Here is a 27,974-nt window from a genome sequence, read left to right on the forward strand (position 1 = left end):
TTCACAGAAAACCAGAGCATGACAAAAACAAGGGGTAGGAAGAGGCTCAGTATGGCTGGAGACAAGCCTGACAGTTGGCAAGAGGTGGGTATGGGAAGACGAGACACCAGAGCATGAAGGGCCATGCATGCCATCCTAAGGAGTTTATACTTTGTCATGTAGACAAAGGGAACTCAAAGGATTTGAGATGGCCAAGACCTGAGACAATCTGTTTAGAAAGATCATTCTGGCAGCTCAGTGATGAATATTTGGGGGGAATAAGAAAGATGAGAGGCAGGGAACTAGTTGGGAAGATGCTGCAGTGGTCCAGGTGAGAGATGGTGTCCTGAGCTCCTGCAGAGGTATGGCAATGGAGAGAGGTGGACCGCCATATTTAGGAGGCAGAATCAAAGACAATGATTGGATTTGAGAGTGAGGGCCCAAACAGCATGAGGAGTACTGCTGATGAACATTGTCTGCATTTTCACCAATGAGAACAGCAATCATGAAAAGACAAGATTGCTGAAACCAACCCTTGGGATTCAGGTTCACAATCATGACTTGGCAATTACTACAGAAGGAAATCCATTAGGTCCATTCATTTTTGGAAATTCCAATTTTTATTTCTATCTGTTATACATATACAGAGGTCACATCAAATATTTCCACAATAAGAAGCTGTGTGCCTTTGCCCCAACTCACCCCACTGCCCTCAAAAGAACACATTAGCTTCTCTAATGATACCATATTTTTTTTTGTCTTGTATACATCCGTCTGTGAGCCTTCAATCCTCCTGCTTCAATGTGGACTGGTTACTCTCTAAGGCTGTGCATCACTTAGCTGTTTCTGCATAATAAATCATCTAAAGTTTAGTGGTTAAAAACAACAATCATTTATTTAGCTCACAATTCTGTAGGTTGGCATCTGGGGCTGAATTCAGCTGGATGGTCCTCCTGGTCTTGGCTGGAGTCCCTCAGGCATCTGCAGTTCATGTACCTCTGCCCAGGGAGGTGGTGGAGAGCTGGCATGCCTCACGATCTCTTATTCTCCAGAATGAAAGCCAAGACTTCATGGTGGAAATAAGAATCCAAAAGAGAGAAAAGGAAACATGCAAGGTGTCTTGAGGCTAGGACTGGAGCTGGCTCACCGTGACTCCTATCACATTTTATTGGCCAAACAAGTCACAAGGCCAACCCAGAATCAAGGAGAACAGAAACAGACTCCACATATTGATGGAAGAATCTGAAAAGTCACTCTGCAAAGATCATGGATACAGGAAGGTCACGAATTGGGGCTATCAACTCAATCAAGCATCCCACCAGTCTGGTGCATAGCTATGGTCCTGGGATCTCCTGTCACTTTGTTGTCTTTGGAGTTCTTGGTTTTTCATCCTGTATTGGATCCCCTGTACATCAGTCAGGCTTCAGAAACCACGCCAGTTATTTTAAACGCATGTGTGTGTCAGGGGTGGGGTGTGTGTGAAGGATGTGGCTTAGCTGCTGCTGGTATCTCTAAGGGGGCACAGTAAAGTTGCTTCTGTAAGTGATGGGAAACCGCACACTGGATTCAACTTTGCTCTGTCAGGGTGAAGGGTTGCCCATACGATACTCTCAGGAACGGCAAGTAGACAGGAAGCAAACCGGAAGGAGCAAGTCCCTTCTTCCTCATCCAGTAACCCCTTCCCATTTGCAGACTTAATAGGGGGCCAGCTGGCCAAGGTGAAAGGGATTGTTAAGAGTCTTGTCCTCAGCATCATAGAGCAGAGTATAGAAGTGTGAGTTTGCAGCTGAGGGAAAGTAAGCTAATAACTGGGACACCTGTTTCCTGATTTCTACGTCTTCCTTATTTCCTGGAACTTCCTAAGGAAGACTGCATGTAAGGTAAACTTCTTCAGATCGTTCATGTCTGAAGTGCCCTTAGCCCACCACCACAGTTACAGTTTGGCTGAGGATGGCACTCCAGTATGAACATCATTTCCCCTCATTACTTTGAGGACATTGCTCCATTATCTTCTAGCATCTCCTGTGGCCACTATATCTGATGCCATGTGCATTTCTGGACCTTTGTGTGTCACCTGTTTGCACTGTTGTAGTTTGATTATTTTCTCTGTGGAAGCTTTTAGGACTTTCTCTTCATGGCTGGTATCTAGAATTTCATAATGATTTCCCTTAGTTCTGTCTGTTCTTTTTAAAACTCATTCTGCAAAGTATTCAGTGGCTCTTTTCCATCTAGAAACTCATTTCAATTTTATTGAAATTTATTCAAGCCTTTGATAACTTCTTCACCTCCTTTTTTCTGTCTTCTCTTTCTCTGGAATTCCCACTAATCAATTGCAGAATCATCTAATTTTCTCATTATTGTTCTTTTACTGTCAATTGGGTAATCCCCCTGTGTTCAGGATGGTGCCCCCACCTTCAGCAGTGCCAAGTATTCCAAGATAAGAATACTGGTTATCTCCACAGAGTGTACCTCAACCATGGGACATGGAAGGGTATTCAGTTGATTGTGCCAGGCAGGAGCAAAGACACAAGAGTCTGTGTAATGCCTCTTAGACTTTCAGCCCATTCTTCTGTTCTCAGCTGCACCAGCACTCTGAATTTCAGATGTATTTGGTGCTTTCAATTTCTGAATCTCTACGGATTGAGAGAATGAACCAGCTTCCTTCAGTCCCCACTTCAGGCTTTGGTTTCCATTTTCTCTGGTCTGTTAAGCTGGTCTTTCTTGCCCACCTGCTTTTTATCTCTTGTGATCTAGCTTTGACTCTGTCAGCATCACTGAACAGGATCTTTATTAATAAGAGGCAACAGAGACATGATCACCTTAATTGGAAAAGATGGTAAACATGCTTCAGAGGTTGTGGTAGACTGTTGCAGTAACGAACCAAGATATCCATGACCTTGTGTAGTTCGCTCCCACACTGAAGCTGGGCTTGGCCACTGAATCTATGACCTGCCGATGGGATATTAGCAAATGTGAGTTCAAGCAGAGGCTAGGGCACTGGGTCTTATTCTCTGGCTGCTGGGAACCCTGAGCCCACCAGGTGGAGAAACAAAGCCAAGCCTCCTGGATGGTGAGACCACATGGAAGGAGAAGCCAAACCATCCAGCAGAGCCCAACCTTCAATCATACCAGCTCCCAGCTGATTGCAGATATGTGAGCTAGTTACTTTCAGCAGCAGATCCACCTGCAGGAGCCTAGCCCTAATCACTGACTCACACAGTTGTGAGCACATAAAATACTTGTTTTAGGACATTAATCTTGGGGTGATTTGTTATGCATGTGATAACTGATACAGTGGTGTGACACTGAAGCTTTCTCTTTTGTTCCCTTGGCATGTATAGCTCTTACACATCCAGGCTAGGCTGTTTTGTTCTAAGTGTCCTTGCAGGTTTAGACTTGTCTTTAGCCCTGTATTACCATTTTAGTGTGGTTTGGGGAATGAGTAAAATTACACGTATATGTCAGTTCCACCACATTTAACTGGAAGTTTCCATTCACTTCTACTTCATCAGCCCAACAGTATTTAGTGAGCACCTAGTAGGTTTGAGCAGCATTGGGCACTTGTAATGCAACTCTCACTTAATCTTTACAATAACACTGCATCAGGCGTTCGTTTCTTCCTTTAACAGTTGTGACCAAGACTTAGCAAGGTTAAGTGGCTTGCTAGAGGTTACATAAGTAGTAAGGAGCATTGTTAGGGTGTGTGCCCTCAGCTGAGCGTCGACAAAGCCCCAGTAGTTTTGACACACTAACAAAAAGGAACAACAGAGGCATGGACATCTTAACTGGGGAAGGGGGACCATCTGTCTCCAAGGGACTATCTTGGGTCTTTCTCTTTCTCTCCTCTGTATCTTCGGATCAAGGCTCTGCTAAGCACTGTTGTCAGCACTGCTTGCGGTCTCTTCTTATTGTGGGAAGATTGGTTGGTGTTACTTATAGGACATTTTCCCAGGGTAAATGGTAGTTTCCGATCGTGCTCCTCAGTGGTGAGTGGGGAGCTGAGCCCTGTGAGGCTCAATGTGGTTAACGGCTGTTGAATGGTTAAAACTCCAGGCATTGCTTGGGAAGTATTCCCAGAAGGCCACCAAATGACTTTTGTGCTCTGTGTACAGGAAATTAAGTGCCGAGAAAAGTGCATTTAATTTAGATCCATCTGGTTTGTGTTGCTTCTTTCCCTTCTTTTTTCTGCAGCAAAGAGACCTACTCAAAGATACTTGTGATTACTTTAACCTTCTAGGAAGACAGGGTTTTGTCAGCCCAGCATGCTGAAGAGCAGAGGGAAAAACTGCTCTAGTTTTAATTGTTAGTCATCTCAGAACAGAGCTCATCGTCCAGGGTGCCGGCTACCCGGGACACAGAATCTGGGAGGAAGGAAAGGGTGTCTGGTTGAGAACACTGGGTCTAAAAGAATGAGTGGTCCCTGCTGGAAAATGGTCTCTTCCAGTAACTTCGAGCCAGCATGTGAACCCCTGGAAGCTTTGATGAACACTGTCACTGGGTTCCAAGCACAGAAACCAAACCCATACATTCTGGATGTTCCATGTGGCCCCAACTTCTAGGTATTGGGTCATGAGTTTGGAATAACTAGTCGTAAATCTATAAACCATGTGGATTTATAATAAAAGATGTCTGCATCAAGGAATCCTATATGGCTGTTATTTAAAAATAAAAAGGTAGGTAATAATTTTCTTTTATTAAGCATTTAACCACACGCCAATTGCTATTCTAGGTGTTTTCCTAATTTTAAAAAATTTTTTCCTCCCAGTATAACCGTAGGAATATGTCCTGTTATCATTCTAGTGTTACAGATAAGTATACCAAGGCACAGGGAGGTTAGCTGGATAGCTGAACGTCTGTGGTTAATGGGTGATGGAGCTGGGTTTGAATCCAGGTGACCTGCCCTTGGAGCCCAGGGACCACCTTGGGTCTGGTCACATAGCCAGCTGGTATCACGGCTGCCTCTGGGGTGAAGGACTGAGGGTGAGTGGATGGAAGGCTTTCCCCTTCCACTTGACCAAAAGCTATACTGTTTGAGTTTTTCCCCTAAGCGCGTGCTACTTGTTTGCTTTAAATATATATTATGAGATGACTAACAGCATGCACATAAAGGAAAAGCAGGCACATTCCCCATTTTTACAACGTAGCTTTGAGTTAGGACAAGGCACTAGCTATATTATGTCAATTGTAGGACTGTACTGAGGTACCAGGCAAGTGTAGGTCGGGAGCCAGGAACTAGAACAGAAGTCAGGAATCTGTGCACAGGAAGTGAATTATCTTCGGATAAACTACCCATAAACACCTGTGGGCAAGTGGGCAGGCTTAAAGCAAGCCCATGGGACAGAGCAGTGGGTTGGAAATCATGGCGGTAAATGCAAACTAAGAGTTCAGAGCCTGGGGGGCAAGGCAAGGGGACGATCAGCTAGAAGAGCGGGCACCTGGCAGCCAGAAGACCCAGAGGGACAAAAAGGGCAGATCAGGGTGAGATGTAAAGAGAAACAGATGTGAGGTCCTGGGAGGAAGAAAGCAAGCATCTACCTTGGCCAGGAAGCCACTTAAAGTTTCTGATACAGGGCCTTGAAGGCAGCTGAAGGTGAAGAGAGGGAGGAAGGGGAGGAGGGTGTACCTGGCTGAAGAGGGGGGCGTGGAGGCAGAGAGAGACAAGAGTAAGTCCTGCCATCTCCACGCTGAAAACCGCTTTGAGTTCGGCGTAGCGCTTCTACATGTGTGATAATTTTGCAAGGTTTTCCTCTGAAATATGCACACGTTTGTGAGCATGCAGGCTTCGCTTTCGTCTTAGCAAGAAGAGACATCTCTGAGGCATGGGGATGGGGTCTGAGCATTTGCAGTACGACGTCTGCCTTGCTCACCACTCTAACCCTGCACCTAGTACCAGGCAGTTCACACAGTAACAAATCACTCATTATTCACTGAATTAATGTTTGATGAATCTGTGAAATTTATGAATACCACTGGGAAAGTTCTGCTGTATCTTGTAATGATGTCAAACCCTTTTGGGGGGCTTCACTTAGCAATCTTCTTGATAACAACAGTTTTGACTGCCACCATTTGTTGAGCACTTAAATGTGCTAACCTTTTGTTTTAAGTAACAGGTGGCCCAACCCAAATTTTGCCTTAAAAGTCCAAGAACTGATCAGACTGAGTCAGGTAAGGTTTGATCAGGGGTCTGCCTTGGTTTCTCTGTGATTTGGCTCTGCCCTATTCCATGTGTTGGCTTTCCTCAGGCCAGATTTTACCCTTGGATGCAATGCCTTCTGGCAGAAGCTGAGGACACACAATCCCTCATTCATATCCAGGAGGAGAGAGAAAGAGGAGAGAGAAGGAGAGAGAGAGACCACCTCCTACCATCAAACAGCATTTCTGGACTGACTCTGACAGAACCAAACTGAAGTAACGAGGAGAAAACCACATGTTGATGGGCATAGTCTAGGTAACGCATCCCTGAACCAATCCCTGAACCAGCAACAGGGCTGGGAATATCCTGAGTGAGTAGGTCCAGGATGGCCTATGCCTGGAGCTTGGGATGCAGGCCATCCTAACTAAATTGCATGGCTGCTTTCAAAAGGGGAGAGAGATGAGGCAAGTGGGAAGGGATAAATTTGGGAGTTTGAGATTTGCAACTGTTAGCCACTATATATAAAAACAGACTTTAAAAACCAAGTGTCTTCTGTATAGCACATGGAACTATATTCAATATCTTGCAATAACCTTTAATGAAAAAGAATATGAAAATGAATATACATATGTATATGCATACTGGGACACTGTGCTGTACACCAGACATTGACACGTTGTAACTGACTGTACTTCAATTAAAAGAAAAAAGTGAGGGAAAGTGAAAAATGGATATTAAAGAGCCAAACGAAAGTCTATTCACTTAACCCTCACAACATCCTGTGAATTAGATCCCACAGAGAGAAGGGAAGAATGACCTCCAAGAAGTCAAGCAACTTACTCAAGATTCCAAGGCTAGTAGGTGGCAGTGTTGGGATCCAGACCCAGATCTGTCTCACTCCAAAGCCCACGCACCTGACCACTAGACTATCCTCCCCAAATCCTGAGACAGTGCATGACTCTCTCTGGTTGCCTCTAAGAGAAACCTGTTCTTGCGATCACCTCCGGCTGTGCTGGGGAGCTCCTCGGGCCCAGGATGAATTCTATCTAATAAGATGCAAGGACTCTCCAGAAAGCCTAGCTCATGAGATCAACTTCAGAGGCTGCCAGATTCCAGCCTCACTTTGGGGAGCAGCACACATCTACTTGGGCTCTGACCGAGAGGTTGCTGTAAACCCAGGGCACAGTCTCCGTCCTCCTCTCAGCGGTCATTTGTCAAGCAGTTACTGAGCATCTGCTCTCTGAGGACCCATCTGTCTGAACCAAAGTCTTTCATTTCGGTCTGTTCTTTTGTTTGTCACGCCCAGAAGCACTCTCCTCCTCCCTTGCATTGAACCTCCTGGATTAACGCTGGCAATTTTTTTCAGATCTGCACCCCACCTGTTTCTTTTCTTTAGCCAGAGCGTCCCTAGGATAGTAACTTGATTTATCTCTTCTGCAAATTTCAGTTAATTGACAATGGCGGCCTTAAGAAGGAGTCAGAGTCTAATTCTAGTCTCTGAGAGCAAGCACGTCATTATCAATTATGAATGTCTGCCATGGGAGGGGAGGTCGGAACTGCAGCCTGTCTAGTGGGTGTTTGATATTCCTGGACCCAGACACTCCCCAAGGCTTCATGTCTGGCAGTCACAGAACCAGTTGCCCCTATTGCTCGAGTTCTCTGTGGGTGAATTTTGTGAGCTAGCGTAATAGTGACAAGCTCTGGTCCTCTGCCTGCCTTCTCCATAGCTCTGAATGAGATTGAGCTGTTTACATGTTAGGTACCAGCATGAAGGAGAAGTCTGGAGAAAAAGACAAGCAAGAGTGAAAAGGCTGAGTATAGGCCCAAGAACTCTGATGTAGGATGTCTGGGCTGACTTCAGCTAAGTCTTAGCTCATTCTGTGCCCTCGAGCAAGTCTCTGCCCCTCCAAAGGCCTCAGTTTCCCCATGTAACGTTATACAACATTAGGGATTCTCAGTAGGAATAAAGCCACCTCCTGGAGGGAGGGGGGATCTGGACTTCTATAGGGGCATTATTCAGTGTCATAATAATTAGAGGCTGCTTCCAGAATTTACCGGGCAGGGGACAAGAACGTTAGATACCCTATAGTATCCAGGACAGTTCCTCATGAAGAACTGTCCCACACCCAACACAAATGTCACACGTCCTACTGGGTAGACGAAGAACTTGTTCATTGTTATCTGACTCTGGAATCTACCTCTGCTTTAAATATGAACACTGTTTTTTTGTACATCCAGCATACATTGAATTTTTGAAAAATGGAAATTACCATGGAAATCAAGGGTCAAGTACATCTTTTAAAAATAGTTGTGATTTCTAAAACTAATACAGTACGATAAGTCAACTATATTTCAATAAAAGAAAAAATAGCTGTGACTTACATACTATAAAATTTACTAATTTTTAAAGTGTTATCAGTTCGGGTAGGGTTCTAATCAATTCAGTGATGTGGCAAAATTGGTAAGTTGGGCAACCATCACCACAATGCAGTTTCAAAACAATTCCATTCTCCTAAAGTGTTCCCTTGGGTCTGTTTGCGGTCAATTCTCATGCCCACCCCCAGCCCTAGGCAACCACTGATCTGTTTACTGTCTCTATAGATTTGTCTTTTCTAGAATTTCACATCAATAGACTCATACAATATATAGTCTTCTGACTTAGCATCGTATTTCTTGAGGTTCACCCACACTATGCCATAAATTATTAGTTTATTTCTTTTTATTGCTGGACAGTATTCCATCACATTACCACACTTAAAATCCATCACCGGTTGATGGACATTTGGATTGTTTCCATGTTTCCGTTACTACAAATAATGCTACTGTGAACATTCCTTACATCTCTTTGCATGGACATGTTTTGCATTTTTCCTGGGCATAAACTTAGGAGAGGACTTTGCTAGGTTATCTTATTCTTATTAATTTTTAATTAAGAGTTGTTGAAATTCTTTTGGAACTCATTTTGGAAAATCGACACTGCTCATGGTATCTGAGTCACAGGTACAATACTCCCGTATCTATGAGCATTTGGCGATTTCACAGTCATATACATCAAGTCCTATACATGATTTTGTGTATAGGTACAGGCTTCTGACTTCTTCATTATGTCTCCAGCTGGGCTCTACCCAGACATTTCTATATTCAATTAGAATATAGAATATATTCCATATTCAACTCAATATAGATAACTTTATATATTACCTTTAATGAAATTAATTTCTTCACTATAATAAGGATATAATAACTTCTAGAAATCGCATATACAGGTGACATATTATTTATAAGTTTCATTTCAGGAGAGTAAAGAGGGTATCAAAATTTTTTTTTTATAGAAAGAGGGTCTCAGGACAGATTGGGAAGGACTGGTGATTTTAAGGGCGCTGATACCTGTGAGTTTTAAATTCTGTGCTCAGAGAGGCTTAATTAGAAGGGCAACTGGTAATCCAGATTTGAACCAAAGAGCAAATCTAAGCAGTTGTCTTGCACCAGTTGCTCTGATCATCAGATTGTGGCCTAGATTCAGATTCAGGCCAGAATCTGAGAGACTGAGAGGGATGAACAAACCCCAGAGAACCATCATGAAAATTACCAGAAGACCTTCAGATTCTATCACTCAGCCGGAGTTTTAGAGTGAATCACAGACTCAGGCTGACCCCGCCGGCCCCGCCCTGAGAAACCCACAACCACATCTAGCCCCACTCTACAAATGCACAAAGGGAGGTCTGGATAAGGGGTTGGGGAGTGGGGAGACAGACCACCCATATGGCCAGCTCAGGTCGGGAGCCTGGGAGCCAGATAATGAGAGGCCCCTTCAATTAGACATTATTCAGTCATTTAGAGCAGGGTCCGAGCCATGCGGGGAAAGGCTGAGATGGAGAACACAGAGGAGAGTAAGACCAGAGAACATGTCCAAGCCGCTCTGGCCCAGACTTGCCTCCCGTCCAATTAACCTGACCAACCTTCCCAGCTCAGAAGGCAGCACTTACCTGTTGTTACTCCAGCAATGGCGTTTGGAAGGTCTCACCACCTGGGCCCACTTAAGTGGTTTATCGAAGTACACCTGTGTTACTTTACCTCCATGGAGTTCTGGAACACAAAACGATCTCTATCCCTGTACGTTTATCACTGCGTTTTGGCCCTCCTTGCAGGGACTGGAGACAGTAGATTTGTCCTTTGACCTGGCTCTGCGGTCGGTCAGGCTCTTCCCACTGTCCTGGCTGCCTCGCCAGTTAAAGAAGAGAGGGACATTCGTGAGAGCAGTAAATCCGACCCTGGGGAATAAAGGCCGTGCAGGAAGGTAGCCCAAGCGTGACCCTGGGACCCTGTCTCCACCGCTCGTAAGTCTGGTAGACAAAAAAATCCCAAGGTTGGGCTCAGCAACCCCACTCCCAACCCCGCCCGGGGGCCCTCACGGAGGGGTGGGGACCCTGTGTGCCGGGCTGAGATTTTGACACCCCTGGTAAGGTTATCATTCATCTCTGGTTTTGGGGTTTTGGAAATTAAACACAGACCTTGTCAGTTCGCTCACACAAGTGCTAGCTGTCTGCGAAGGAAGCACGGATCTGAAGGAGACCTGACGGCTGGCGGGCGCTCCCAGCACGCGGCTGCGGCTGCGCAGAAACGCGACAGGAAGCTGGGCTGGACTGCAGCCTCCCCTCACCTGTAGGGCCGCCCACGTGCTGGAGGTCCAGGTGCCCGTATGGAGCCTGGCAGTTTCTGCACATGTCTGGGTACCAACCTCCCATTTATCCATGGCAGGGTCCAAAGCTGGACTGAGAGGTTTCTCAGTTATAAGCTGACATTTAGATCTTTCTCTGCAGCCTCTGTTGGGTCTGGGGGTCGGCCTGGGCCCCGCCTGACAGTAGCATAAAAGCTGGGCCTCCAGCGTGGGCTGAAGAGGAGGCTGCGGAGAGGCCAGCACCTGCAGCCCAGGCTGTGACGTCAGGGCTGCCCGTGGCAAAGGCGGGGCAACACAATTCACATCTCCTACCGCTCCAGCATTCCCAGAATCATTTTCCTGTGTTTCTGATGGAGGAATCACTGGCTGTGGAACAATTACTATGTTGCAAACAAAGCATTATGGCTGGAGGCGAGAGGAAAAAATAGCAGACACTTTGAAGTCTGCTTTCCTTAGGGCTTCTGTAGCAAACTTCCCAGGTGCAGAGCAACTTGAAGCTCTTAGAGCCCTCCGGGCAGCTGCTGGATTACAGATAACTTGCAAAGGAAAAGGAAGAAAGAACAGTCAGCCTACTTTAGATAAGAGGCACACAACTAGTCCCAGGAAGTGGGGAAGGGGTGCACTTGCAAGCCAACAGCGGCGGTGTCTGCCTGAGCATCAAGAAAGCTGAATTCAAGGCTTTAAAAAAAATGAAACTATCATACCCCCTGCTTTTAAGAATTAGAGCAAGAAGGGATAAGGTTATTTTTAACTCAGTTACTTGCTCACTGCTGATGACGCACGCACTTTTGTTGCACCCAGGTGGTTGTATAGAGAAAGCTGTGCAGGCTGGAAAGAGTTTAGGACACAGGTGAAGTGGTCTGCATTTTCATCTGACCCTCTCAATTTCCTATCTTTGTGACCTTCCTGTCCTCAGTTTCTCATCTCAAGCTTAATAGGGCTGTTGCGAGGATTAAATGAGATCCATGGGAAATGCTTATAACAGGACCAGGCATATGACAAGCATCCCATTAAGCATTAGCAGTTATTAAGCATTTAACCACCAGTTTGAATATGCAGCAGCTAATTTGTGAATGAGCTAATGTTTATGATCGAGCAGTGGGATTGTGTCACAGTGCACGGGCTAAGTCGCCCATCCCTTCAGTGGGCACTCATGTGGACAGGGTCATCCTTTTCCTGTAGGGCCTAGCTCCATTCCAAGATGGACTTCTCTTCCATAAAATGTTAAACTGGGCAAGATCCAAACAAATCCTTTTGTCCAGACCATTTAGTTTTTCAAGTATACAACTCAGTGGTTTTTAGTATATTTTCAGAGTTGATCAATCATCACCGTAATCTAATTTTGAATCATATTCATCACCCCAACCCACAAAAATGGTACCCAAGAGTGGTCATTTCCCATTTCCTCCCTGCCGTCCCCCAGCCTTAGGCAACTACTACTCTCTATAGATTTGCCCATTCATCATTAGTCAACGGACATTTGATTGTTTCCACTTTTTTGGCTATTATGAATAATGCTGCTGTGAATATTCATGTTGCCAAACATAGCCTCCATATCCTGCTTATCTAATTGAGACCCGAGGACAGAGTTTTGAATGGAGTAGAAAAGACAGCTGTATTTCTTTGCCAGGCAAAGGAGGTCACAGTAGGATAATGCCTCCAAGACTGTGAGCCTGCTAGGGAGAGAAGGAAGGGGGTTTTATAGCAAAAGTTCAAGCAGTCAAGGGGCAGAGCTAGTTTCCAGAGAGATCGAATACAGGATAACAAATTGTTGCAAAGTTGTTCTTATTTTTGCAGACCCAGTGGTTGCCTTGCCTTTGCTGGGTATGACGTTCACCTCTGGCTTTGGGACTCTTAATGTTCTTGTACATAGAACAAAGGATGCATAGGAAGGAGCTCCATGGAAAAGCTCTAGAGAAAAACGTATGCAGTTTAAAGTCAGGTTGATAAATGCTTTTACTCTTTTAAGCAGGCTGAGGCCTGCAGCTCAAACAACAGATCTAAGAAAACCACAAGAGGTCAAAAACAACTGCAGATATGCACGGTTGGGGGGAGTTATGAACAACAAGATGTATAAAACACCCAACTGCTGTTCCTGGGGTGTTGGGGTCAAGAGCAGGGCACTGGGGTCATGAGGAGGGCACTGAGCATCATATGATCCCTGCACACAGCACCACGAGGGGGCTGGGCAGACGACCCAAGCCTTTCTCCTCTCCAGCCCAACGCTCAGCAAGAGCATGAGAAAAACCTGTTAAACCACTATACAGTTAAGCAGTTACAAACACCATTGCAGATATCAGGTGGTCACCAATGATGACAGTAGGGTCCTGCTTGGTTACAATTATGTACAAGTTTCTGTGTAAACGTTTTCATTTCTGAAGGTTTCATTCATGAAGGTTTTCGCTTCAACTATTTCATTGAAACCAACAAGGAAACTAAGACCCAGTGAAGGTAGGATTTGCTCCAAATTACACTGCTAATAAGTGTCAGAAAAATTTTTTTCTTTTAAAACAGTTTAATTTTGTACAACCTAAAATCAATATAACTTCAAGACCAAAGAGGGTCTCTAGTCATGTTAAAAAATCAGAGTCTGAAACCCAATTTATATTTGTCCTGAAATGGAATCAAACTTTAATTTGAGGTGAATAAAGATAAGAACAAATCCCATTTCTTGAGCAATTAGTCTGGGTCAGGCACTGCATAACATGCTTTCTCTAATTCTCAAAGCCACATCGTAAATAGGTGCTATTATTATCCTTCTTTTAAAGATGAGGAAATTGATGCTCAGCAAGTTTTTTAAGTAACATGTCCAAAATCACACAGTTAATAAGAGGCAGATCTGGGTTTTAAACCCAGGGCTCTCACTCTTCTTGTAGAATGTCCTATTAAAAAAACTAACAATTATGGCTAAAACCCTAATAAGGGGCTTCTAAGAACCCACTGATGACTTGAACTGGACCCCAACTGTCATGCCCACTCCTTGTCACATGTGTTGGTAATTTCTCTTGGTGGGGTTGTGTTGATTTGTGGTGGTAAGAACCCAGACACCACAAGCATCTGGGATGCAATGAAGTCCTGATTCTCTTCCCTTAAATCCAATTTTCCACTTGGTTTGGCTAGGGCAGGAGGATGTCAAATTCCGTGGCAGAGGTCAGTCCTATAAAGAGTTTGTCTCTATTTACATAATTCATTAGAATGTTTCACGAGGGGAAAATCCATCTTCACTGACATTAGCTTTGGGATGCAGAGAAGAGATCCCACGCTTAGATTTCAGTGTTAGCCACACACACAGGTTTAGATCTGCAGTTTCAATCAGGCATATTTATTTACATGTGGAAATTCCCGGTGGGGAAGCTGAAGAACACAACTTAGGAGTGGTCCCCAAGTGGGAAATTGAACAGTACACTGAGCTCCTTTTATTTCCATTTAATTTACCATCGGTATCATTACCATGATTTTGTTAATCATTTCACTAGCAATGATGTAACTTGGGACGGAGGTAATTGCAGCCAAATGGGGAGGATGCGTATCTGCAGTATTGAGTTAGCAAAGGCGTTCATTCACCTTTTTAGGGGTGGGTATTAGTTCTTTCCTTTATTCATGGAGCAGAGAGCTGCCTTGAAATGCTGAAGATACTAAGAGCTCCCTGCAGCTTAATGAACTCTATACTTGGTTGAAGAGAGGTTCCTGTAATTTTCAGCTCAGTGCTGCCTAAAAGTGTATCACGCTGCACAGGGAAGTGGCTACCTGAGACTCTCAGAAGTCCTTATGAAACAGGCCATGCCTGCCCCATGCTGAGAGCAATATGGAGTAAATCATCATGATTTTGCAATCAGAGACCTGATTCTACTATTTGATAGCTGTGTGGCTTTGGGCAAGTTACTTATGCTCTCTGAGTCTCTATTTTCTTATTTATTCAAAAGAAGGTAATACTATTTATCTCATAGATTGTTAGGTAGGAAATGAGGGAAGATGGATATAAGACTCAGGGCATTCCTTGACCCATAATAAGGGTTGATTAAATGCTCCTTCTGTCCTGAAAACCTGCTGGTGCAGAGGACTTTTCTGCTGAGTCTCAGGATTTTTTAGGAACCAAGGGCAAGAAAAGTTTTGAGGAATGACTAAAGGGAATTATCTTTGGGCCAGTAAGGATAAAGAGGGAGGGGCTATACACGTGTTTGTGAGGGGACTCGGTCTCCAGACTCCAGGGATCGTCTATGTTTGAGAGCTGGAGTCCTCGTGTGAGCCAGCCCTGGCTCCCTCTGCCCTTCACCCTGGGCCTCTCCCCTCACCGCTGCCTCATTACCCTCACTGCTTCCTCTATTTCCTCTGATGTGCTAGACATCCCTCCTCAAGTTCTTTCTACAGCTGCTCCTTCTGGCTGGTCTTCTCCCCTCCCCTCCCCTCCTTCACTTGGCTGAAGCCTCCTCATCCCCTTGGTCTTGACTTCTGTCATTTTCTTTGTCACATCCTCACTGGACAAGCCCCTGACAGGCTCTCACAGATCACCCTGTGCTTCTCTTCCCAGCAGAGATTGGTTTACAGCTAAACGGGCTTCTGTTTGTGTGGAATATTTCAATTTAAAGTATCACCAAACAGTTCCTTGAAACCTGGGTCTGGGAGTATTTGGCTTATACCATCTCCCTTAGAGGTGTCACTTATTGAATGACTAAGTTCAACACTGGGGACGATGAAGAGGGGTCTTTGATGTTGATTGCTGAACTCTCACAGTCTTGGCTTAAGACTTTCAAGTTAAGGCAGGAAGACAAAAGTATTAACAGTAATGGACACGGTGTGCTTTCTCTCTGCCAGGAGGTTTTCTAAGTACTTCTGTGCACTACCGTATTCAGTCTTCACAACCACCTCATTATTACTGTCATTCCCATTGTAAAGATGAGGAAACTGAGGCATAAAGATCTTTCTCAGGTAATTAGTGGCAGAGCCATGACTTGGACCTCCACAGTCTGGCTCCTGAATGCGTGATCTTCACCACTACATTATACTGCTCCGCACACATTTCTTCTGCCTTAGAATACTCTCTCCATCTCCAGTTCTCCCCTTCTGACCACAGTCACACATGTTTTGGGCCTCAGATTCTGGGTGAAATAGTACTTGCTCAGGGGGACCTTCTCAAGCCCTGGTTGTCAACACTCATAGCATCCTGAATTGTATATCCACAAGTCCTGACTGGTTATTTCTTTCCCAGTGGCAGGGCACATCTGATTTCTCTCTGGACTTTCTGTAGCAACTATCACGAGTCTCAGCACATAGTAGATGCTCAAATACTGGTGGTCAAAATGGAATGCTCCAGTGTCCTCAGAAGCCAGCTGTTAATAATACCCGTGTTTGGTGATACATCATTACACATAAAATAGGTATAAATTTGACCCAGCTATTGCACACTAGGGTATTTACCCCAAGGAGCTAATCAGGCAAGTACAAAATAATGTGGGTGTCAGGATTGCTGACAATGGCAAAAAATGAAGGACATGCTCAGAAGGTGATCAATGAGGGACAAGTTAAATAAACTTTATGTTTATCCCATCCAGCCACTGAAAAGGATAATATACAGATTTACAAGTGATGATGTAGAACCTTCTCCTTACTATATTGGTGAATGTTAAAAAAAAAAAAGATCAGAAGATTAATAACTCACTATGCTGAGAGCTTACTGTCAGGCATGATGCTAAAAACCCTTTTACAAACATCAGCTCATTCAATCCTCACAACAGTCCTATGGAATAGGTTTGTTCTGTTATGATCCCTGATTTATAAAGAAGTAAACTGAAGAGTAAGTGGTGAAGCCAGATTTCAGCCCATGGTTATCTTCAGAGCCTGCAATCTATATTTTACCGTCTCTGTGATCCTATGATGTAATACTGCATAAACATTATGACAGAGGCTGCCTGATACCCCTGGACATCCATCCATTTCTCCCTTCTTTCCTGGCTATAGGATTTCTTGCTGGGCACATGACTGCCAGAACAAGGACTACATTTCCCAGCGTCCCCTGCAGCTGGGTATTGCCATGTAACTTAGTTCTGGCCAATGGGATATAAGCAGAAATATTATGTACTCCTTTGGCATTTCTCTCAAGCTCTCTTTCTCTCTTTTGTTCCTTCCTTCTTCTGCTTTCTGGGTTGCAAATGCTGTCCTTTGGACCATGAGGTGGAGGCCACAGACAATACAGTGATGAGATAGAACAAGCCTGGATAACTGACACCATGGAGAACCTTGCCAGTCCTGAACCCCCACCCAGACTTCCACGGGAGAAAGAAATGAGCTGCTGTCACCTTTACATCCTCGTCATTCTGGTTGTCTGTCATTTGTAGCCAAACATAAGCTAACACATGCACGTGGGTGTGCACATGCATAGAACAGTTCTTGCAAGCATGTTCATCATCATGTTCACAGCGGTTGCCTTAGGATGGTGGAATTTGTAATGATTCTTACATTATCTTCATAATTCTCTGGGTACATGGGCCACTTCTTACAAAAGCAATACCTCAAGATAAAAATATAGCATTAATACCCTCTACCTCCTACCCTCCAGTTTCAGTTCAGTGACTGAATTCTCACCTGCCCTCAGCCCATCCGCAGTGCTATGACCCAGGATGACAGCTCACTGTGACTCTGGATGACAGCTCTCCGGGGTGTACTTCTTATTTATTTATTTATATTTTCATTTATTTTTAAACAATTTTTTATTGAGTTATAGTCATTTTACAATGTTGTGTCAAATTCCAGTGTAGAGCACAATTTTTCAGTTATACATGCACATATATTCATTGTCATTTTTTTTTTTTGCTGTGAGCTACCACAAGATCTTGTATATATTTCCTTGTGCTATGCAGTATAATCTTGTTTATCTATTCTACATTTTGAAATCCCAGTCTGTCCCTTCCCACTCCCCTTCCCCTTGGCAACCACAAGTTTGTATTCTATGTCTATGAGTCTGTTTCTGTTTTGTATTTATTTATTTATTTATTTTTAGATTCCACATATGAGCAATCTCATATGGTATTTTTCTTTCTCTTTTTGGGCTTACTTCACTTAGAATGACATTCTCCAGGAGCATTCATGTTGCTGCAAATGGCGTTACATTGTCATTTTTTATGACTGAATAGTATTCTGTTGTATAAATACACCACATCTTCTTTATCCAGTCATCTGTTGATGGACATTTAGGCTGCTTCCATGTCTTGGCTATTGTAAACAGTGCTGCTATGAACACTGGGCAGGGGTGCACTTCTGACTTGCCTGCGTCGAGGCTCAATCTTTCATCTGCAAAATCTTTCATCTACTGTACACCACCATGTTAGGTGTGGGTTAGAAGGATTAGCTCCATGCTCTCCTCCTCTCCAGGAGGGAAATAAAACCAGAAAATCAAACTACTTAATGCCTCCAGAGAGAAAACAGGTGGAAATACACCTGCAGTTCATATATTTATTCAATAAATATCGATGGTGGGCCTATCTATTCCTAGCTCTGCTCTAGGTATGAGGCTACAGTAGTAAACAAGGAGTCTTTGCTCTCATGAAACACAGCCTAGAGAAAGGGACAAACACCACCAGCAGGATTTAAAGGCCTCTGGGTTACCCTACCTTGCCGAGCTGGTCAGTTCCACTTCCCAGAAGATCTAAATGTCTCACTGCCTCATTCATTCACTTGACAAACATTTTCTGCGTGCCCAGAAGCACCAGGCTGTAAACCGGGAATTTAAAGGCCAGCGGGATAATCTGTTCTCAAGATTCAGCCAGTCTGATGGGAGTGGCAGCACTGTAAACGGCTGCAGAGTCAGGACTCAGACCTCCCACAAGCCTCTGTCCTAAGATCAAACAGAGCGCCCAACCCTGCCTGCAAGAGGGGTGCTCAGGAGGCTTTGGGGCCACAAGCGCTGAGCTAAGTCCCGAGGACGAATGGAAACTGCCCGGCTATGTCTCAGGCCCAGTGGAAATGATTCTTTCTGAAGTGCAGGCATCAGCAGCAGTGAAATCCCTGGGGGCCCATAATCTCTCAGGTACACCAGAGGTCTCAGCTAAAGTTGAAAAATGGGATTCAGTTGTCCACAGGATAAACGGATGAGTTGGGTTTCCTAATCCTGAAACGCGGCTGGACCTGAGGGGGATGGAGGGGGCTGGGGAAGAGAGGGGGTGTCTGATCAGCTCTTGGTCCCCAGCCTGGTCCCACAGCTGGAAGAGTTGTCTTCATGAGGGGCTGTGTGAGTCCTGGGGACACGAGCATCCTGCTGAAGGGACAAGCAGTGACCCTGTTGGTGGGAGGAGGAGGGCAGTTTGGCACTATCTGTTAAAATGTAAAACCTCCAATACCAGGACTCAGTGGTTCTCTTTCTCAATACGTTCCTTAGAGATGCACCCACACCTGCCTATGAGAAGACACGTAAAGAATGTCGACTCTTTGTCATCTGTTGATTATTTGTCATCACTAAAAAAAACAAGCCAAACAACAAAATGGAAGGAGAGGAAGCCACTTAAATGCCAGTCTACAAATAAACCTCATCTGTTCTCTGTGATGCAGGAATATGCAAAAATTAAGAAGAGTGTGGTGGAGATATGTACTGACATGGAAAAATCCGTAACACATACCCACGAGTGAAAAAGGGGCAAGCTGTGGACCTGTACAGAGCATGATACCATCAGAGGAAAGAGTAATCAATCGTTCCCATAGAAACTGTATAGCAGAGAGCCTGGAAACATAAACGCCAAAGTGACAACATACATTAGTTCCAGGAAAGGGAGAGAAGAATTGGTGTTGGGGAGCCTTATCTTCACTGCTTTGATTTGTTTAGAAGGGCGACCTAGTCAACACGGTCACAAAGTCACACATTAACTCGTGTAATCTTAAAGATAGTTTCTTTTTCAAGTATTAAAATATAGTAGAAGTTGGTGGCGGGTAGACTCCCCTTTTCCAAACCTCCAAGGAGCAGAATTCCTATGCCTCAGATCACAGCACCATCCCAAACCAGTCCACTCCCCCAGCACGTCCCACGCCTGGCCCTGCACTGAAACAGCCCTCTGCCTCCCCGACGGTCTCAGAGGCCAGGCACCTAGCTTCTCCCTTCAAAGATTCCATGAGAGCTGTTTATGGCACTTTGACATTTGTTCACCCCGAGCTAGCTGCAAGGCGATTCTATGATTACAGTGGTGGTTTTTCTTGGTTTTGTTTAAAAAAATTTTTTTTCGATAAAGAGAAAAGTTGAACATGTAATGTAAACATTCAACCTGGTGTCAAAACATTTCCACCCAAAGACTTTGGAAATTGATTTTTGCAGTGAGCAGCTGGGAAACAAGAGTTAGAAGTTCCTCGTGTTTCATTCTATTCGTTGGCAAGAGGTGGTGCGGGTGTCCATTTAGAGCAGCAGTTCTCCAAGTATGGTCCTCAGACCAGCAGCTTCTCCATCACCTGGGAACCAGTTAGATCTGCTCGTGCTCAGGCCCCACTCAGACCCACAAAATCAGAAACTGTGAGGGCAAGGCCTAACCATTGGAAGGTTAACAAGCCCACCATGTGACTCATGTGCACACTCAAGTGTGAGTACCTGATTTTCTTGGAGAAATAGGAATTGCCTCTGGGAAAGCTGTACATCTACAAAGTGCCAGCCTGCACAAAATTCTGTTCACGTTTCTACCCTCCTTCAGATCTCAGCTGAATCATCACTTTCTCAGGAAACATGTGCTAGTTCTATGCTTCCATAAACCTCAGAACACAGGCATATTTTACATTTATTTATGTGCTCATTTGATTAATACTTGTCAGGGGACAAGATATAGCTCAGTGGTAGAGAGCATGCCTAGCATGCAAGAGGTCCTGGGTTCAATCCCCACTACCTCCATGAAAGTAAATAAAGTGCTTAATATTTGTCCCCCCTCCCTTACCACCACACACCGTAATCTGCTTGAACAGACTACGGGGCTAGCACTCAAGACATATTTGTGAATGAATGAATGAATGAACAAACAGATCCTTCATAGAGAGTTTTTTCCTGACTTTTCAACACATTTCCCACAAGTCCACAATGAAGCTTTCTTTATCAAGATCATCCCTATTTTCCCAGACTTGAGATCCTGGGACCTTTTAAACTTGTCACATTCATTCATCTCCAGGTACCAGCCAGCTGCCATTTCCTGTGGATTCTTCCACCGGAAGGTTTCCTGCGCCTGAGTGGCAACCCCACTGCCCCTGGCCGAGCTCATCAGCAGTCACAGGTAAGGCGAGTAGTCTCTCAGTTAGCTCCAACTCCCTCAGATCACTCTATTAATTTCATTTAACGACTGTGTTCATTACAATGATAGCCCACAATTATTAGTATCTGATTAGCATTTTAGAGTTTCCAAAGTGGAAACTAGAGTTTCCAAAGTAAAAATCAAATCTATTTACTTTGGTTAAAATATTAGCCACCATGTATTGGTAACTAATGTGCCAGGCACTGTAGTGATTCCTTTGAGTTTGAAGGAGATATTTATTATTTATTCTATGTTTTCATGGAGGATAAAGCTAGGGTTGGAAGGGCCTAAGTAATTGGTGCACAATTACTCGGCTCCTTAGTGGAGGGGCAGGATTTGGCCACTGGTTCTGGCTGATTCTGTGACCTACTCTCTGTGCGCTAATGCTCTCCACTTGTCCTTTATCCACAGTCCCTCAAACTGCAAGAACTCAGGTATCTGGACTCCACCCCTGGCACTTCCTTGTTACTCCTCCATGTCACTCCTGCTCAAAGCCATGCAAACGACGGTAAGTGGGTATACTGGAGAAGATGAGCTCTGGGCACAGACTTGGGTTCAAATCCAAGATGTATGATCCACAGCAAATAGTTTATCCTCTCTGAACCTCAGTTTCTTTTTCTGTAAAGTAAGGAAAGTTAAAACTATGACCTCACAGGGTTGCTTTAAGAACCAAATGAGACAGTGCAATTACCAGCGTACTCAGCATAAGCTAACCATTACCATGTCTACTTCTACATCTTTTTACATCAAATCTGAACTCAATCCACCTGTTAAGGCTGCATGTAATCGGGCTCCTCTTTTCCTCTCTAACTGCATTTCTCTTTATTCTGAAAAGACTTACCTTTTTGTTCTCTGAGTACATATCAATCATTGCCATTGCTCTATTTCCAATTATAAAAAAAGATGGATGCTCTTTGAAAAATAAAATCAAACAACACACAAAACTACAGAGAAAAGAAAAAACATTTTCCTGATTCCCACCCCCACCAAAAACTAACCACTGTAAAACAGCATTTCTTCTGTGTGTGTATGTTTGTGTGTCACTGTACCTAGATTATATTCTGAAATATGATTTCTTTCACTTAACAATATTGAAATACATATTTTCATGTCAGTAAATATAGATCATATCATCATTTATAACAGCTGCATAGTATAGTTTAACATATAGTATGGTCTACTGATGGACTGTATTGGTTAACTACTGCTGCATAACAAAGCACCCCTAAACTCAGTGGCTTAAAACAACTTTAAGAAATATGCATAGTCTATATAAATTATAGATATTCTATACAAATTCCATATATACATATCACATGTCTACAGGTTGGCTAGAGTTTGGCTGACCTAGCCTGGCCTCTGCTGGGCAGTTCTGCTTCAGTTTATAGCTGCTCAACCTATAGACTGGCAAGGATGGCTTTTCTCCATGTGTCTCTCATGCTTTCTGGGGCCAAAGAGACAACTGAGGCATGTTATGGAGAATACAAAAACACAAGAGGGAAAGCATAAACACCTGAAGTCTGTTAAAGTTTAGGCTTGCTGTCGCTTCTGTCCACATACCATTGACCAATGCACACCACATGACCAAGTCCAAAGTCAAGGGATGGGGAAATGGACTTTACTTATGAAGAAGACATGCGCAGACTGAGGTGAAGAATTAAGACCAACTATTCAATTTATTTCATAGACAATCAGTTTTGATTCCAATTTGTTATTATTATGGGCCATTTTTAACCTCTTTGAACATACTCTTTTGTTTACTTGTCCAATTTTATCTTCTTTTGATAAATTTCTAAAGTCAAATTGCTATGTGATACAGATGGCCAACAGGAAAATAAAAAGATGCTCAGTATCACTAATTATCAGAGAAAAGCAAATCAAAATTACAATGTGGTATCACCTCACACTGGTCAGGATGGCCATCATTAAAAATTTCACTAATGATAAATGTTGGGAAGGTGTGGAAAAAAAGGAACCTTCCTACACTATTGGTGGAAATGCAATTTGGTGCAGCCACTATGGAAAACAGAATGGAGATTCATTAAAAATCTAAAAAAAGTCTTACCATTTGATACAGCAATCTCATTCCTGGGCATACATCCAGAGAAAACTCTGATTTGAAGAGATACATGCACCCCAATGTTCATAGCAGCACTATTTACAATAGCCAAGACATGGAAGAAAACTAAATGTCCATTGACAGATGACTGAATAAAGATGTGGTGTGTGTGTGTGTGTGTATGTGTATGTGTGTGTATGTGTGTGTGTGTATAAAATGGAATACTACTCAGCCATAAAAAGAATGAAATAATGCCATTTATAGCAATATGGATGGACCAAGAGATTATCATACTAAGTGAAATAAGTCAGATAAAGACAAATATCATATGATATCACTTATATGTGAAATCTAAAAAAATGATACAAATGAACTTATTTACAAAACAGAAAGAGACTCACAGACACAGAAAATAAACTTATGGTTACCAGAGGGGAAAGTTAGGGGAGGGATAAATTGGGAATTTGGGATTAGCAGATACAAACTACTATATACAGAATAGATAAATAAGGTCCTACTGTATAGCACAGGGAATTATATTCAATAACTTGTAATAGCCTATAATGAAAAAAAAAAATGAAGAATATATATGTATAATTGAATCACTATGATTTACACCAGAAACTAACACATTGTAAATCAACTATAATTTACAAAAATCGCTATGTCAAAGAGCATATGCATTTCAAATATTGATGCATACTGTCTAATAGTATTCCAAAAAGATTGTATACTCCTAGTAACAGTGTAAGAGAGTGCTGGTTTCCTCATACTTTTGCCACTACTAGATTTTTGTCAATTAAATTAAAAAAAAATCTGTGCCTTGATAAAGTATGATATCTTAATTTTATTGCATCTATTAATGAGGTTAGAAATATTTTTGTTTGTTGGCCTTTTAGATATATACTTTTTGAATGACCCCTTCATGGCCTTTACCTCAACTCATTCTTTTTGAAATAAAATTAGATTTTCACAAAACTAGGATGAAGTCCCTGCTAGCTTCTCTTAACCGCACTCTTGTGGAATTTTGTGTGCCATCACCTCACCACCATCCCTCTTACTGAGCAAATGTAATCAGCTAAGTCAGCAAGAAGGCAAAGCACTGGAAAGGTTCATGCCCTTCACCTGACTGGGAAAAAGCCATGGATATGAGATAGCTACGGAAGGTCAGAACCTGGAGCCAGTCTTCCAGGAAGGGTGACGATTCTTGCTTCTGATGGTGCTGACTCAGAAGGAAGAGGCATACTACAAAATTACTTTTTTTTTTTCTCAATGGCAAGGAAAAATTTCTCTATAGTCAATGTTATGGGATATCTGAATGGTTTCTAGTTAAGGGCATTTTAATTTAAATGTTCGCGCATCTAAAATCACAGTCCCAGTTGGCAGGTTCTGGGAAGAAAACGGCAAATCCTAAATCCTTCTGGTGTGGCTAGAAATGCTTTAAATTCAGAAAAGAATGTCAAGAGAGTATTCCTTCCCACCCCTTTGCCTTCTTCCAGATCACTCGATAGGGAACCTGAGAGTTGGGGAGACTGGAATGATCGAGCTGGAAGCTGAATGATATGAGAATAACAACAAAGACAATAACAGCTTACACTCATATAGCACTTTTTAGATGTCTGGCATTGCTCTACCCACTTTACATGTATGTTAACTCATTTAATCCTTAAAACAACCATATATTTTTTGAGGTATTAAAGCATACCTCATTGTATTGCACTTCACCTTAGTTCTTTGTAGATACTGCTTTTATTTTATTTTATTTTATTTTATTTTTTTTTTTACAAACTGAAGGTTTGGGGCAACCCTGTGTTGAGTAAGTCTATGGGTGCCATTTTTCCAACAGCATTTGCTTACTTTGTGTTTCTGTGCCACATTTTGGTAATTCTCACACTATTTCAAGCTTTTCATTATTATTATATTTGCTATGGTGATCTGTGATCAATGATCTTTGATATTACCACTACAGCTCACTGAGGGCTCAGATGCTAGTTAGCATTTTTAGCAATAAGGCATTTTTAAATTAAGATATGAACATTGTTTTAGACATAATACTGTTGCACACTCAATAAATTATAGTATGGTATAAACATAACTTTTTGTATACTGGGAAACCAAAAGATTCACTTGATTCACTTTATTGCAATATTTGCTTTGCTGTGGTGGTATGGAACTAAACCCACAATATCTCCGAGATATGCCTGCATTATTATTCCTATTTTACGGCTGAGTAAACTCAGACAGATAGGTTATATCTGCCCCAGGACCCATAACTAGTCAATGGTGGAACCAGGATTCAAACTTTACTGGTCTGGCTCCAGAGTCTGTGCTTTAATTACTTTGCTAGAATTTCTCCAAATGTATAGCATGTCCCCAAGTGGATTCTAAGGAACATTGATCCTTCAGGATGCTGAAATGCTATTACATGAAAAAAGAAACCTTGGGTAGAGGTTAAAGGTCTCTTTCCCTCGGCACTTCTTAGGGTCTGTACGATGTCAATCTCAATGGTATATTTTAAAGAAGCAAATTAACTTTGCAGCATTCCCAAACACATTTGACCCTTTAAAATCCATAGACCACATGTTGTTAAACACTAGTAGAGAGGGCTTTGGGGTCAGCTACACGAGCCCACTGGAGCTGGCTGGCATCAGCTCGGGAGAGCCAACTGTTAAACTTCCAGGGACTGTGAAAGCCAGTTGTTCAACTCGGTTCTTACTAAAAATTAAATTATATAAATTACAATTAAATTATATTACAAAGGTAATGGATACTCAAAACTTACCACTTCCTAATTACTTTACTACACTTTACTATAACCTATGCTCTTAAGGTTATTTCTGTCTATATGTCTATTTATGTTGTTGTGTCTACATGGTGGAAATATCTGTGATCGCTTAAGCATCTGTTCCCACCTCCAAGTTCAGTGATGTCATGTTGGTAGCTTGAAGTCAGCCATGGTAAGAGTATATACCACCAAAATTGGCAAAGGCTCCAAATAAGAGCTCTTTTGAGGGGAACAGGTCTGTTTTTGTAGAAATAGATGTTAAATACTTACCAGCACACCACTGCAGACACATATGCTTAAAATACTGACTTCACTGTAAGTGCGATTTTGAGAAAATGATTCACTGCTTTTGAACTTTGATCTCCTATTTCTTAAGATTGTTGTGAGGGTGACATAACTAGACTGAATTAAAGCAATGGTTCCTACACAGGGGTGCAAAGCAGAATCACTATGGATTCCTGAGAGCTACTCAAGACCTATAGTATAAGAATCTCCAGGATGGTGCCCAGGGAGCTGCATTTTAAATAAGGCTCCTAGGACATGCAGAAATGCATTTGGGAACAAGTAGTTAAAGCCACTAGTAGAAACAAATAAATTTCTAGACTAACAAGCTATGATGAGTTATGTTTCTCTTCCCCTCCAGCATTAGTAGCAAGCACAAAATCAAGATTTCTCTCTCCCAAGTGTGACTCTGATATAGAGCTGAGGCAGAGAAAGGGTCCCCCCGTTTTGCCTCCGCCTTAGAGCTACTTCGCGTCTAAAATTCTCTATAGGTAACCAAACTAGGATAGGACTATTTCTCTAGGACATCCAAAGGATATGCAAATAACCCTGTCATGAACATGAGCTTTTTCACTTGTCTTGCACCCAAATTGTGACAGCAAGGCCAAGACACCAGGACCAGTGCAGGCCACGCTAACCCTCTGCACATCACTCACACCTGAACAAGGCCAACAGCCAAGGCTGATATACCCAGTCAGACCCCCGAGCTGGACATCCCAGACACCACTCCGCCTCTATCCAGCCCCAGCTCGACTACCAGAGGGTTCACTAGTTTTGGCTCAATTTAAAAGGTTTTATTTTTATTATCTAGGAGATATAATACAAACACACACACACACGGTTATAAAATCCAAACAAAGACTACAAGAGATCATCATAATAATAAAACAAGATTCCCTTGCCCCAGTCCTCTTCAATCCCATTCCTCCTTCCCACACCCAACTTCTTTTAATTTGTTGAACAATTTCTGTTCAAAATTTTTCTAGCCATCACTTTTACATTCCTAACTAATATATTAATATATATTTATATCTCTACTTTTTGATGTGTCCATTTGAGGCAGTATCTATCATTACCTTTCTCTATAATAGAAGAGGGTTTCACTTGCTTAACTAGCCTAAACTTCCCACTATCAATTTCTCTTCCTATTATAATTGTTACTGTAAAGTCCCATCGACACGAGATTCTGATGAAGTTCTTACTTCATCAGACAAATTTTCATGTTCGTACTTTCTCCTCCCCTGCTTTTCTGCACCCACCGCTTTCTGCTCCCAGCTAATGTCTCCGTCCTGTCCTTCCACATGAGGAAGGCTAAACAGACTTCTGTGAGCTGTAGCCTGCCCGGCCATGGATGAGATTTTGAGATTAAGTGACTACCGTGATCTTCCTGGCTCAGCATATTCAGAACTGTCATCAAATGCTGGTCACATATCATGGCAGGAAACAGAGAACGTAATTTGGAATTCCCTCAGCTATCCCTGTGTCTATTTAGGAAAAGATGGGCTCTTTTTTTCCCCCCTGGATTATAGGCGTCGTCTCATTTAACCAAACACCATGGAAGAGCATGAGAAGCCAGGGCAGATGAAGGTGTGAGGGGAAGAAATCCTATTAGGGTTCCCAGCAGGAGGGTCACTGGAGACATACACACACTAATGAAAACAGACCTGGGGCTCCATTCACACTCATGTGGTCTCCGCTCCAGTCAACGAGGCGAGGGGAGAAAATGTGCTATTTGCTTTCAGAAAACAGTCCAATGGCACTTCTTAAACCACACAAAAGGTTTTGCTCTTTCAACACCCTTTAGGATAGAGATG

General features: G+C 43.0%; 1 protein-coding gene across 4 annotated transcripts in view; it reads right to left on the minus strand.

Annotated features, from left to right (window-relative positions):
- Nucleotides 1-576: 576 nt before the first annotated feature.
- PRMT3 (protein arginine methyltransferase 3) overlaps nucleotides 577-27,974 on the minus strand; it is a 146,804-nt gene continuing 119,406 nt past the window's right edge. The window contains exons 16-18 of one of the 4 annotated variants that reach the window (XR_012509656.1): nucleotides 27,825-27,958; nucleotides 10,099-10,329; nucleotides 577-2,928 (exon numbers count right to left, since the gene is read on the minus strand). The gene's annotated coding sequence lies outside the window, so the exon portion shown is untranslated. Of the gene's footprint in view, nucleotides 2,929-10,098; nucleotides 27,959-27,974 lie in introns of all 4 variants that reach the window. The other 3 variants (XR_012509655.1, XR_012509657.1, XR_012509654.1) reach the window with 3 other exon arrangements.

The sequence above is a fragment of the Camelus bactrianus genome, chromosome 10 (assembly GCF_048773025.1).
Source record: "Camelus bactrianus isolate YW-2024 breed Bactrian camel chromosome 10, ASM4877302v1, whole genome shotgun sequence".
Classification (NCBI taxonomy): domain Eukaryota; kingdom Metazoa; phylum Chordata; class Mammalia; order Artiodactyla; family Camelidae; genus Camelus; species Camelus bactrianus.